Genomic DNA, 12,796 nt, shown 5'->3' on the forward strand with positions numbered 1-12,796 from the left:
ATTAGCCTGGTCATCAACCCCAGTTTCAACATTTAAAAAAATCCAAAACAAATGAACAAAATGTACAAAATGCGAACTAGTTTAACATAAAATTATGGTATTCAATTTCATGTAATGCAAAAACCTTTTATAAATTAACTTATTAAATGTGCAATAAGCTTCAATAATGTGTAGGTCATTATACATATATTAGAGGCTGTCCTTGCACATTGACAATTAACCTTAAATGCTTGGGTTTTTCAGCAAACATGCTTATATATTCGTGTCTTAGTTTTTTATCCCCTTTTTCTCCCCAATTTGGAATGCCCAATTCACAATGTGCTCTAAGTCCTCATGGTGGCATAGTGACTCGCCTCAATCCGGGTGTTAGGAGTTAATGTTCACATCAACCATCAGAATGGAGAGAACTATTTGATTTCATTGATTTGAACCGTGGCATGATTGTTGGTGCCAGATGGTTTTATGTATTTGTGTAACTGTTGATCTCCTGGGATTTTCATGCACAACAGTCGCTAGAATTTACTACGAATGGTGCCAAAAACAAAATACATCCAGAGAGCGGCAGTTTCGTGGACGGAAATGCCTTGTTAATGAGAGAGGTCAACAGAAAATGGCCAGACTGGTTCAAACTGCCAAATTCTACAGTAACTCAGATAACTGCTCTGTACAATTGTGGTGAAAAAATTAGCATCTCTGAATGCTATTCTGAGATGCAGGTTGGTGTCATTTTGGCAGTTCGAGGGGAGACCTACACAATATTAGGCATGTGGTTTTAATGTTGTGGCTGATTAGTGTATAACACTTATTTGGAAAACACTCTGGGCTATAATCATCAAATAAGATTTGATTTATACTGAATTTACATATCCTGTTTTGACATGTGTGCATAGAATGTGGTTAAACTCCACACATGTAATCCATAAGCATCCTTCAAAAATAACCAATAACAAACACTCAGTTTTAACATACAACTCTTCTGAACACATTTTTTTATGCAATTCAACAAAATTGAGTAGAATTTTTATATTTACCCAATTAATTACAATTAACAAAATCTGGAGCTCACTAGTGCAATGTCTGTTTTCACGGCTCTAACCAGCATGCATGCGCAACACGAGAAGTTCTTAAAGGGGCCACGTCCAATTAACAACCAGAGTTAATTCACATGAAATTTATCCACTTGACTACATTTTCCCTGGCTAAAAGTTATTGTCCCATATTACGTAATACATATTTGTCACTTCTTTAACAGCTTCTCTAAAAAAAAACACTACTCAGGCTTTTTAACACCTGAGAAAAGACTTCAGGACTAAGTGAAACAGCATTGCATGCTGATTTTGGCTCATGAAATGGGTTTATGTATGCCAGCATTGGCTCTTTTAGTTGTTCTTGGCACTATTACAAGGTTTTTCATCTCGGGACCAGACACTCTAGGAGACATGACATTGCTAGCTTTCTCTGTTACCGAACCTTGTTGTTCAATGTTCTCTGAAATCAGTACATGTTCAGCTATCAGGGCTTCAGTGGCTGACACAGGGTTTTCAGGGTCCACATTCTCTGTCCATTGCAGACTAAGATATGTGACCTCTTCTAACACAACAAAATCAGGTTCAGAATACTCCCCTCGATTGTGGTGTTGTGGGAGAATGGGTTTCAGTAACCTTTGGCTCAGGAACAAAGTTAACACAAGGGCACAAAAGGTTTACGTTCAAACTGACCAACACTGGTATTACTGCTGGTTGGATGCTAGGTGGTACTATGGGGGTAACTTTAATCAATCAGGGTTAGAGTTAAGCCTACACAATAAAGCAAGACACCTTCATTTCAAACTTTGAACTTTGTGTGTGAATACATTTGTTTTGTTCCCTCCTTCATGATAGGGTTGAGGTCAGGGCTCTGTGCGGGCCAGACAAATTCTTCCACACCAAACTCATCCAACCACGCCTTTATGGACCTTACTTTGAGCACTGGGGCACAGTCATGCCTGAACAGAAAAGGTCCTTCCCCAAACTGTCTCCACAAAGTTGGAAACATAGAATTTTCCAAAATGTCTTGGTAAGCTGAGGCATTAACCTTACCCTTCAGTGGAACTAAGGGGCCTAGGCCAACCCCAGAAAAATAACCACATAGTTGGCACAATGCAGTCAGGCAGGAAACGTTCCCCTGGCATTTGCCAAACCCAGACTCATCCATCAGACTGCCAGATAGAGAAGCGTGATTCGTCACTCCACAAAACACGTTTCCAATGCTCCAGAGTCCAGTGGCGCCATGCTTTACACCACTCCATCTGGCGCTTGGCATTGTGCTTGGTGATGTAAGGCTTGCTCGACCATGGAAACCCATGGCATTAATGTCCCGGCGCACAGTTTTTGTGCTGATGTTAGTTCTAGAGGAGGTTTGGAACTCTGCACTTATTGAGTCAGCAGAGCGTTGGCGACTTTTACGCACTATGCGCCTCAGCACTCGGCGACCTCACTCTGTAACATTACGTTGTCTGCCACTGTGTGGCTGAGTTGCTGTGGTTCCTAAATGCTTCCAATTTGCAATAATAGCACTTATAATTCATCGTGGAATATCTAGGAGGAAATAAATTTCACAAACTGACTTGTTGCAACGGTGGCATCCTATTACAGTAACACGCTCGAATTCAGTGAGCTCTTTAGAACAACCCATTCTTTCAAATTTTTTTGTAAAGGCAGACTGCATGGCTAGGTACTTGATTTTATACACATGTGATAATGGGACTGAATGAAACACCTGAATTCAATTATTTAGAGGTGTGGCCCAATACTTTTGTCCATATAGTGTATATATATATATATATATATATATATATATATATATATATATATATATATTATATATATATATGCCCTCTTTGCTTAATTGCACCAAGCTTAGCCATTTTTAGATGGCACAGAGGGTTGTTATCTGTGATGACCAAAAACTTTGAAAAATTCAATGGTATTCTGATTGGTTCCGAGTAAGTAGAAAGGTCTCTTTAGTGCCCTAAGTTTTTATAACTGTGACCTTAAATGCCTACTGCCTGTAAGTTGTTAGTGTCTTAATGACTGTTCCACAGGTGCATGTTCATTAATTGTTTATGGTTCATTGAACAAGCATGGAAAACATTATTTAAAGACTTTAAAATAAAGATTTGTAAAGTTATTTAGATTTCGATCATCAGTGCTCATGGAACGTCTCTCATCCAAAGAGATTCAAGGACTGGATGAGAGACGTTCCATGAGCACTGATTTCAATTACTCTCACTTGGTCAAAGGTGTGCCTGAGAGACTTGTCTATTGCCTGCTCCAGAGGGAAATCACTGGGGAGGGGCCCTCACTTCCCTCTGGATTTCTGGGTGAGACGGGGACTAATCGCTGCTTCTATTCTATGTTTTTTACTTGGAATTTAACAGTAACAGGCACTAAAGGTTATATGTGTATATCCCCATGCACATACCTGACCTTCACCTGGTGTGCTGTACCCAAAGCCTCACCTTGAACCAAGCTTTGGTGACTCGAAGCCTGATTACAACCTGAATTCACCAACGCTTGGTATGTACCCCATTGTATACTCACTGATATGCAGTACATCCCCGCTCAATCAGGGGCAGCTTGTGTCACTTCAGGGATCTGGACCCACGGCCCAACATCCATCACCGGCCATTCATCCTGAATGTGTCCCAGTTCCTTGCAGTGCCAGCACACCAGCCCAGACCTTACCCCCACAGCTGCGGCCCTGTATTCACCAACCTGGCAGGAAAAAGGAATAGGAAAAGAGGGGGACAGGGCAATAGAACCATCCCAAGTCCAGGGAGAAGTCTTTGGGGCAAAGAACCCCCATCACCGGGTGGTGGGATAGGCACAGTACAGGATGGGGAAGGGGAAGAGAGAGAGAGATTTGGAGAGACAGAGAACAGGATTTGCAGGCTCCCGGATATGCTGCCAAGTGGTCCTCTGCCAGCTGGACTGCCTCTTGCAGCGATGCCAGACGCTGGCACTGGACCCACTCCACTGTCCCCTTTGGCAGTCGGTCTACGAGCTGCTCCAGTACCACCAGGTTGAGGATTCCATTTGCACCGCTGTCAGCTGCTGCCAATGGTGAGGACTCCATGATGGCATTCTTCCTCGATCCCGGATTTTGGCACCACTGTAACAAATCCCTTGGTTCCAGGGAATGAGTAAGCGGAAGACGGTGTTCTACGTTCCAAAATAATAGTCTTCATTTGGCAAATTTCTCTTTTCAGCAGAACATTCTCAAAATCACACGTGCGCACACACCTTGAAGCCTGGCTCTCTCTCTCATCTGCCGCCATCTCCTCCCCTTTTATCTCTGCTACAGCTCACTAAAAACACAAACAGGTGTTAGCACAGGTGTAAATCCTTAACCACTCAGCTTTCCTGGACCTCACTCTCCACAGATCAGTGCTCGATCACATCCCTGCTTCCACAGGAGCATTGTGAGCAATGATGCCCCATAGTTTTTAATGGTGCATAGTGGGATTTTTTAGGGACCAAACATTTCAGTGCACTGGAACGATTTTGCGAATGAGACAGCCCTAAAAATGGCTGACTCCCTGATAAGTGACCTGACAACTTAACTTAGGAACTGATTGGGATGCACCCTATGTTAATGTAAATCATTGGAATCATTAGCTAGTGTAGAGCTTTAGTTACTGAGATACAAACTTGTGACAACTTCCCTGTCTGGCATCTACAATATAGCTCTGAATCTCCCCTATGAGGAAAAGCAGGACAAGCAGTGGCCAGATCTAGGTTGAAAATGTACTTTAAAGCCCATAATTTAGTCAAATGAAGAAACAACAATATATTGTTTCATATAAGCAGTGGTCGATTTATAAAAAAAGGCCATCATTAAAATACATTTTCACAATGAATAAGACACTGTTTGCATTCATTACGTGGCAGTCAACTAATAATACCAATTGACATTTTAAAAACATGTCCATGCACCAAAGCCAGAACCAAGGAGGTCTAATACTAAGAAAAAGCTCTAATAATATTTGTGATTTAAATTTAGCTTGCAATAAATTTTGTTTCATCAGGGTATGTGGTTCCTTTTCAAAACTTGATCCAACACTGAGTGCTCCAGCAGCATAATTTACACTTAGAAAACTCCAGATGCTGCTATAACAATGATAAAAGCACTTACCACTTTACTTGAAGTGAAAATCAGTCCTCTTTTATTGTTTCATTAATCAATTGCACGATTATGCAGAACATCTTGTGTTTCTAAATCCACAAGGATCTCTTTCTCAACGGCAATGCCAGCAGTGATAACAGACGACTCGTCAGCAAGATCTCGCAACTCTTTGCTTTCAAATTACTTACATCATTTAAAGCGTGATTGCGTCACTCAAGGCCAGTTAGAAGGCCTGGACTGGGACATTTGCTAAAGACCACACCCACATGAAATGGCTGATTAATCTGACAATCTGACTTTAGTTGCTCATTCATTTGCACTATTGAGGGATTCTGCAGAAATTCTTACGCGTGGAGCTCAAACTCGCACGCTGCTTTGGCGTCGGGCATGCGATTTGTGAAACAGTTGTCAGATTTTGCTTGTAAGCATCAAGGAATAAATTCTGATTGTATAAACTTTGTTTTTTGCTATTCATTTGTAGACGAATTAGGAGTGGAAAGTGATTGAAAATACATGGCAATGAGGTCAATGTGAACGAAAGGATGAAAAAACAATTAATAGGCATGTTACACCAGCAGAGAAGGCTTTGCTGACCCTGAGAAATCGCCACTGATCCAAGCTAGTCTCACATCACAAAACATCAGCAGTACATAACTCTGGCTAATGTCAGATCTCTGTAATCAACTCAGTCAAATTTGTCTGCAGGAAAAAAAGTAGAACAGTTTTTACAGTCCATCCAGTATGGAAGATACCCATTAAAGTTGACTTTTCTGCAGGTGGTTGATATGAAACAATTTCTATCCCCCTTAGTGGTATGTTGGGTGGCTCGCCATCTCACTGAAATGAATTATCAGATGTTCAAAAGACCGGTCCTGTTTTATAAACAGTACCATACACACAAGAGCACATACATTAACAATACAACACAATTTACCACAATTGACCAAATGAAATATTTGCTTGAAACATAAATTACTCTCCCAGTCTCTAACAACCATAGGGTTTTCTCAAAATGGTGGCTGCACATGTTGATATTGATTAACACAGCATAGTATGTGACTCTGGATAAGCATTGACATATAATCCACATCTCGTCCGCACATAAAAGAACCAAAACACTGACTTTCATCAATAAGAGTTACAAAAATACATATTTTAAAGAAAAAAAACGATTTTATGAACATGCCAAATCTGTTTCTTTTGAATTCACAAACATGAATAAATTAAATCCCACAGGTGTATATGAAAGGATTTCAAAACGATAGCACTTAAGAACAACTGTTTCAAACATATAATCAAAGTTTTCTTCACTCAACAGATCAATTCCAGCAGCATCTTGTCTGCTCATCTAGCACTCTCAGCTAATCTTCTTCTTCTTCTTTGTCCTCTTGACTCAATCCTTAGGAGTATTACAGCAGATTATGAAAAGCAAACAAGATGGTGTGGCATAAAACACACTAGAAATGGTGGCATCTTACATAAGAGCATTACTGTATATATATATTTCTTTCAAATGGTAAGAAAACATTATGACATTTTCATAGATGTCATGTGTTGGTCTCAAATGTCGGGGTGATACTTGTCTAATTTTTCATTGTGGCAGCGGGGGCGTGGTCAAGCGCCCGTCCGGGAGAGGAAAGCAGTAAGGCGCTTACACCTGAGCTAAATTATGCCTAACACCTGTCTCTAATTCCAGTGAGCACGAGGAGAGCGGCATAAAAGCAGACACAGAGCCTCCAGTCCGAGAGAGACGACAAGCCAACTCAGTGCGCTTGTATTATATTGTGTGTTAAAAACAAAGGGAATTAAAAAGCTTACCTTGTACTGAAGACCTGTTTCCTGTCCTCCTTCCTGTGAGAAGCCTTACACTGGTGCCGAAACCCAGGACTTTAAAGGAAGCATGGAAAGTGGTCGCCCCATAGAGTCCTCCCAGCTGGCAGAAGTCCTCCAGTCCCTCGCGACGCTGCATCAAGGCCACCAGCAATGCTTGCTTGAGCTCCGGCAGGACCAGGATCGCCGGTTTTTTGAAATCATGCGGGCTCAGGCAGAGGACCGGCTCGCCATCCAGAGCCTCCTCAGCCAGGAGGAGGCGTCGCCCACAACAGCGACCCCGGACACCCGCGCTATGCTGCCCCCCCCCATGCTACAGAAGATGGGGACAGCAGATGATCCTGAGGCCTTCCTCGATTTGTTCGAGCGCTCAGCAGAAATCTGGGGCTGGCCCCGCGAACAGTGGGCAGCCCGCCTGATTCCCCTCCTGTCCGGGGAAGCTCAACTTGCGGCACAGCAGCTGCCGGCGTCGAACCTCCTGGCCTACACCGATCTGAAGAGGTCTATTCTGCAGCGGGTCGGTCGGAGCCCGGAACAGAATCGCCAGCTCTTCCGGGGCATGAAACTAGGGATGTCCGATCGCCCGTTCGCTCAACGGCTCCGGGACGCCTGTCGGAGGTGGCTGCTCACGGGGGACCGCGACGTCGAGGGAGTAATCGACTAGGTGGTACTGGAACAGTTCGTTCAACGGCTGCCTCGGAAGACGGCGGGGTGGGTCCAGTGCCATCGCCCGGCGTCGCTGGAGGAAGCTGTTCGGCTGGCGGAGGACCACTTGGCGGCGATCCCGAGGGCGGACGAGCCCTCTTCTTCGTCTCTCTCTCTTTCCCCTACCCTTGTGTCTGCCCATGCCCTCGCCCCATCCCCTATGTTCTCTCCTTCTGTTTTATCCCCAAGGCCCGTTCCTGCCCCGCGCAGGCGTGGAGGGTTCCAGAGACCAGCTTCCCGGCCTTGGGAGAATGTACCCTCCCATTCCCCGTCATTCAGCTGCTGTCCTCCTCAGGTGGGGGCGCCCGCCAGCACAAGTGCGGCCGCAACGCCTGGGCCGGCCTGTTGGAGGTGCGGAGACCCGGACCACTTCCGGGATCAGTGTCCGCTGATGGAGGTGGGGACGGTGGTGCGGGTCTCCGACGTCCCGTAGGCTTCCCCCTATCGGGCTGGAGCATACCGGATTCTGGTAAGGATCAGGGGGGGTATTTACCAAGCTTTGCTGGATACCGGCTACAATCAGACCACCATCCACCAACGCTTGGTTCAACCTGGGGCTTTGGGTTTAGCTAAACTGGTGAGGGTGAGGTGTGTGCATGGGGATGTTCACAAGTATCCCATGGTGACTTTGGCGATTAAATTCAGGGGAAAAAACCATAGTGTGGAGGCAGCGGTTAGTTCCCGCCTCACCCATCCGCTAATCTTGGGTACTGATTGGCCGAATTTTAAAGATATTTTAGAGGGTATTTGTGCGGAGGGTTCCTGCATAAAGAGGTGTGCGGTGTGCGATGCTTTGGCAGGGGAGGCGGAGCCGGGGCCGTCCTCGGCTGCTTGGAATGACGAGGGAAGGGGCGAGGTGGCCGCCCCTCCTCTCAGGGAATTCCCTGAGGGGGACTTCCCTCTAGAGCAGTCGCGGGACGAAACCCTTAAACATGCTCTTGACCAATTGAGAGTAATTGATGGTCAACAGCTCCGGCCGGGCATCGCCATTGCATACCCATATTTTGCCATGATTAGAGATCGGTTATATAGAGTGATGCAGGACGCTCAAACAAAGGAGGAAGTAACACAATTATTGATTCCGCAGAGCCGCCGGGAAATGGTTTTCCAGGCGGCTCACTATAATCCTATGGCCGGTCACCTAGGGGAACGGAAAACACTTCTCCGTCTAATAGCCCGTTTCTATTGGCCGGGCATTGGTGGTGACGTCCGCAGGTGGTGTGCGGCGTGCCGTGAATGTCAGCTGGTAAACCCACCGGCCACCCCAAAAGCGCCATTGCGCCCTCTACCATTGATCGAGGTCCCCTTCGAAAGAATTGGGATGGACCTCGTCGGGCCATTAGAACGGTCGGCACGCGGACATCGCTTCGTGTTAGTCCTAGTGGATTACGCGACGCGATATCCGGAAGCAGTGCCTCTGAGCAACATCTCCGCACGTAGTGTTGCAGGGGCACTCTTCAAGATAATCTCCCGGGTGGGGATTCCGAAAGAAATCCTCACCGATCAAGGTACGACTTTTATGTCACGAACACTTCGCGAACTTTACGAGCTCTTGGGCATTAAGTCGATTCGCACTAGCGTTTACCATCCGCAGACTGATGGTCTAGTGGAACGATTTAATAAAACGCTCAAGAATATGATTCGTAAATTCGTACACGAGGACGCTAGAAATTGGGATAAGTGGCTAGACCCCCTGTTGTTTGCAGTACGAGAGGTCCCACCAGCCTCCACAGGGTTCTCCCCGTTTGAGCTGCTGTACGGGCGACGCCCCCGCGGTGTCCTTGACGTCATCCGTGAAGCTTGGGAGGAGGGACCTTCTAATAGCAAAAATGAAATTCAGTTCGTTCTCGATCTTAGAGCAAAACTCCACACACTGGGGCGACTAACACAGGAGAATTTGCTCCAAGCTCAAGAACGCCAACGCCGGCTGTATGACAGGGGTGCTCGGCTACGGGAATTTGCACTGGGAGATAAGGTACTCTCCCAGTATAAGGTATAAAAAGAAGATAGTACGGGAGGAATTAGATGCGATGCTTGATAAGGGCGTAATAGAGGAATCCCACAGTGATTGGTCCAGCCCGGTTGTTCTTGTTCCGAAGAGCGACAGGTCTGTTCGATTCTGTGTGGATTACAGAAAAGTCAACGCGGTCTCTAAATTTGGCGCTATACCCAATGCCCGTGTTGATGAACTGCTTTCGATCGGTTAGGTACTGCTTTCGATTTTATTCGACCTTGGATTTAACAAAGGGTTATTGGCAGATCCCCTTGACACCAATGTCCCGTGAGAAAACAGCCTTCACGACGCCGTTTGGATTACACCAATTTGTGATGCTTCCTTTCGGTTTGTTTGGGGCTCCGGCCACGTTTCAGCGACTCATGGATCGGATCCTCAGACCTCACACCGCGTACGCCGCTGCCTATTTAGATGATATTATCATTTATAGCAATGATTGGCAGCGGCACATGCAACATCTGAGGGCCGTCCTGAGATTGCTGCGGCGGGCGGGGCTCACAGCAAACCCTAAGAAGTGTGCGATTGGGCGTGTGGAGGTATGGTATCTGGGGTTCCACTTGGGTCATGGCCAGGTGCGTCCCCAAATTGATTAGACCGCGGCGATTGCGACTTGCCCTAGACCTAAGACCAAAAAGGGGGTGAGGCAGTTCCTGGGGCTGGCTGGCTATTATAGAAGGTTTGTGCCTAATTATTCGGACGTCACCAGCCCGCTGACTGACCTCACTAAAAAGGGGGCTCCAGATCCGGTTCAATGGTCGGAGCAGTGTCAACAGGCATTTATGCAGATTAAAGCCGCACTTTGTGGGGGGCTGCGTCTTCATGCACCTGACTTCTCTCTCCCTTTTATTTTGCAGACGGACGCTTCAGACAGAGGGCTGGGGGCCGTACTCTCGCAGGTGGTGGAGGGGGAGGAGCGCCCAGTGCTGTACATTAGCCGGAAGCTCTCTTTGAGGGAGACTAAGTACAGCACCGTGGAGAAGGAGTGTTTGGCCATCAAGTGGGCAGTCCTCACCCTCCAGTATTACCTGCTGGGGCGGGCCTTCACCCTCTGCTCGGATCACGCCCCACTCCAGTGGCTCCACCGCATGAAAGATACTAACGCCCGGATCACCCGTTGGTACCTGACTCTCCAGCCCTTTAAATTCAAGATGGTCCACAGACCGGGGGTGCAGATGGCTGTCGCTGACTTTCTCTCCAGAAATAGGGGGGGAGTGGTAGACAGGCCGGATGGTGCCCCAGCCTGAGTCGGGCGTTGGGGGTATGTGGCAGCGGGGGTGTGGTCAAGCGCCCGTCCGGGAGAGGAAAGCGGTAAGGGCGCTTACACCTGAGCTAAATTATGCCTAACACCTGTCTCTAATTCCAGTGAGCACGAGGAGAGCGGCATAAAAGCAGACACAGAGCCTCCAGTACGAGAGAGACGACAAGCCAACTCAGTGCGCTTGTATTATATTGTGTGTTAAAAACAAAGGGAATTAAAAAGTTTACCTTGTACACAGGATAAGCGGTTGACGATGGATGGATGGATGGATGGACCTTGTACTGAAGACCTGTTTCCTGTCCTCCTTCCTGTGAGAAGCCTTACATTCATATATTGTATTATTTTTTATTATATCATTATATATTGATGCTGAATCATCTTGGATCCAACCACTTTTTGCCCTATGGCTAAGCAAATGTGACTAAGATTTTAATGGGACTCACTTGTGCAGACCAACGTTCCATGCCATTTTTTATTTTTACAGATCCAAGTTCCTTCAGGAATTTCATCATACGGATGATTGCATTTATATGTCACATTTTCAAAGTTGTTGTACACATTTTTCTCATTTAACAGTGTCACAAACTCCATGTAATTTGTTGGTTTGGAACACTGAGATTTTTCTAAAGAAACAATGTAAAATTCAATACAAGTTTAGTGTATACTGAACAATATCTATTTTCAGATGATAGTATTTAAATAAAATATACTGACTGTACAATATGTATACATGCCCGACATTTCCTTAAGATAAACATGGACAATGTGGATATTGTCTACCAGTGTGGCATTGTTTACCATCTGAACAGGTTCTGAACAGAAAACTGCAAAAGGAAAACAAAGGATCATCCTTTATACAAAAAAGGGTTGTATAAATGTTTAAGAATATGTTTTAATAATAAAATATTATAAAAATGTAATCAATTTTATATAATTTAATATATAACCTGCATAACATTTATAAAATATGGAGCAAATTATTAGTGAGAAAGACACTCAAAATTCTGTAAAGGGAAATATTCCCTCTTGTTGTTGCTTATAATGCTGTATCATGGCATTTCTAAAAAAGTTTATTAAAACATAGCTATCCAAACTGACTAAAACTCACTTTCACATGCAGGAACTTTTTCCCAAGTGTCATTGTTGCAGAAAACTTTTCCATCCCCACTCATAGTGTATGAGTTTCCACAATTGTACATTACATAAGAGCCTTCAGGATAAAATTCTTGAGGTTTAGAGATTACGACGATAATCTCTAAACCTCAATGCATTTTCCTTGCAATGAATGTCGCTAATTCCATCTACCGTTTTGTCAGGAGATACACACTCAAAGTGAATGACATCACCATAACTTCCCTCCTCTGTGTTGGCTGATGCAGTCACACCCCCTTCAGTGTGAATCGCACCACACTTTACCACTAGGAGATTAATAAACTAATTTAGTCATTATTCCCTTGTCTAACTCTAAGACCTGTTTCACACATACTGTGCTTGGTGAGCAGCGAGTATTCATTTTGGCGCCCATGTGAACAGGTGACTGAGCCTCGTGGTACTGCATCCAAGAAAAAAAGTAGAATTTCCACTAAGTAGTATTTCAGGACTAAGCCTATTTTTTGTGCAACACATGCAGAAAACACATTTTAATATTTATCTATACAATCTTTTGTAATAGAGGGGCTTTTATGAAACAACATAAAACAATGGAGCAAACGATTCTCCCATTGTTTGAAATAAGTGTAAGTTCCACATTTAATAACATACAAACACCATTTATATAGTAAATCTGAATTAAGCAAGATTATAGTGTACACTTTGAAGGTTGG

Source organism: Xyrauchen texanus, chromosome 48 (assembly GCF_025860055.1).
Source record: "Xyrauchen texanus isolate HMW12.3.18 chromosome 48, RBS_HiC_50CHRs, whole genome shotgun sequence".
NCBI classification, from domain to species: domain Eukaryota; kingdom Metazoa; phylum Chordata; class Actinopteri; order Cypriniformes; family Catostomidae; genus Xyrauchen; species Xyrauchen texanus.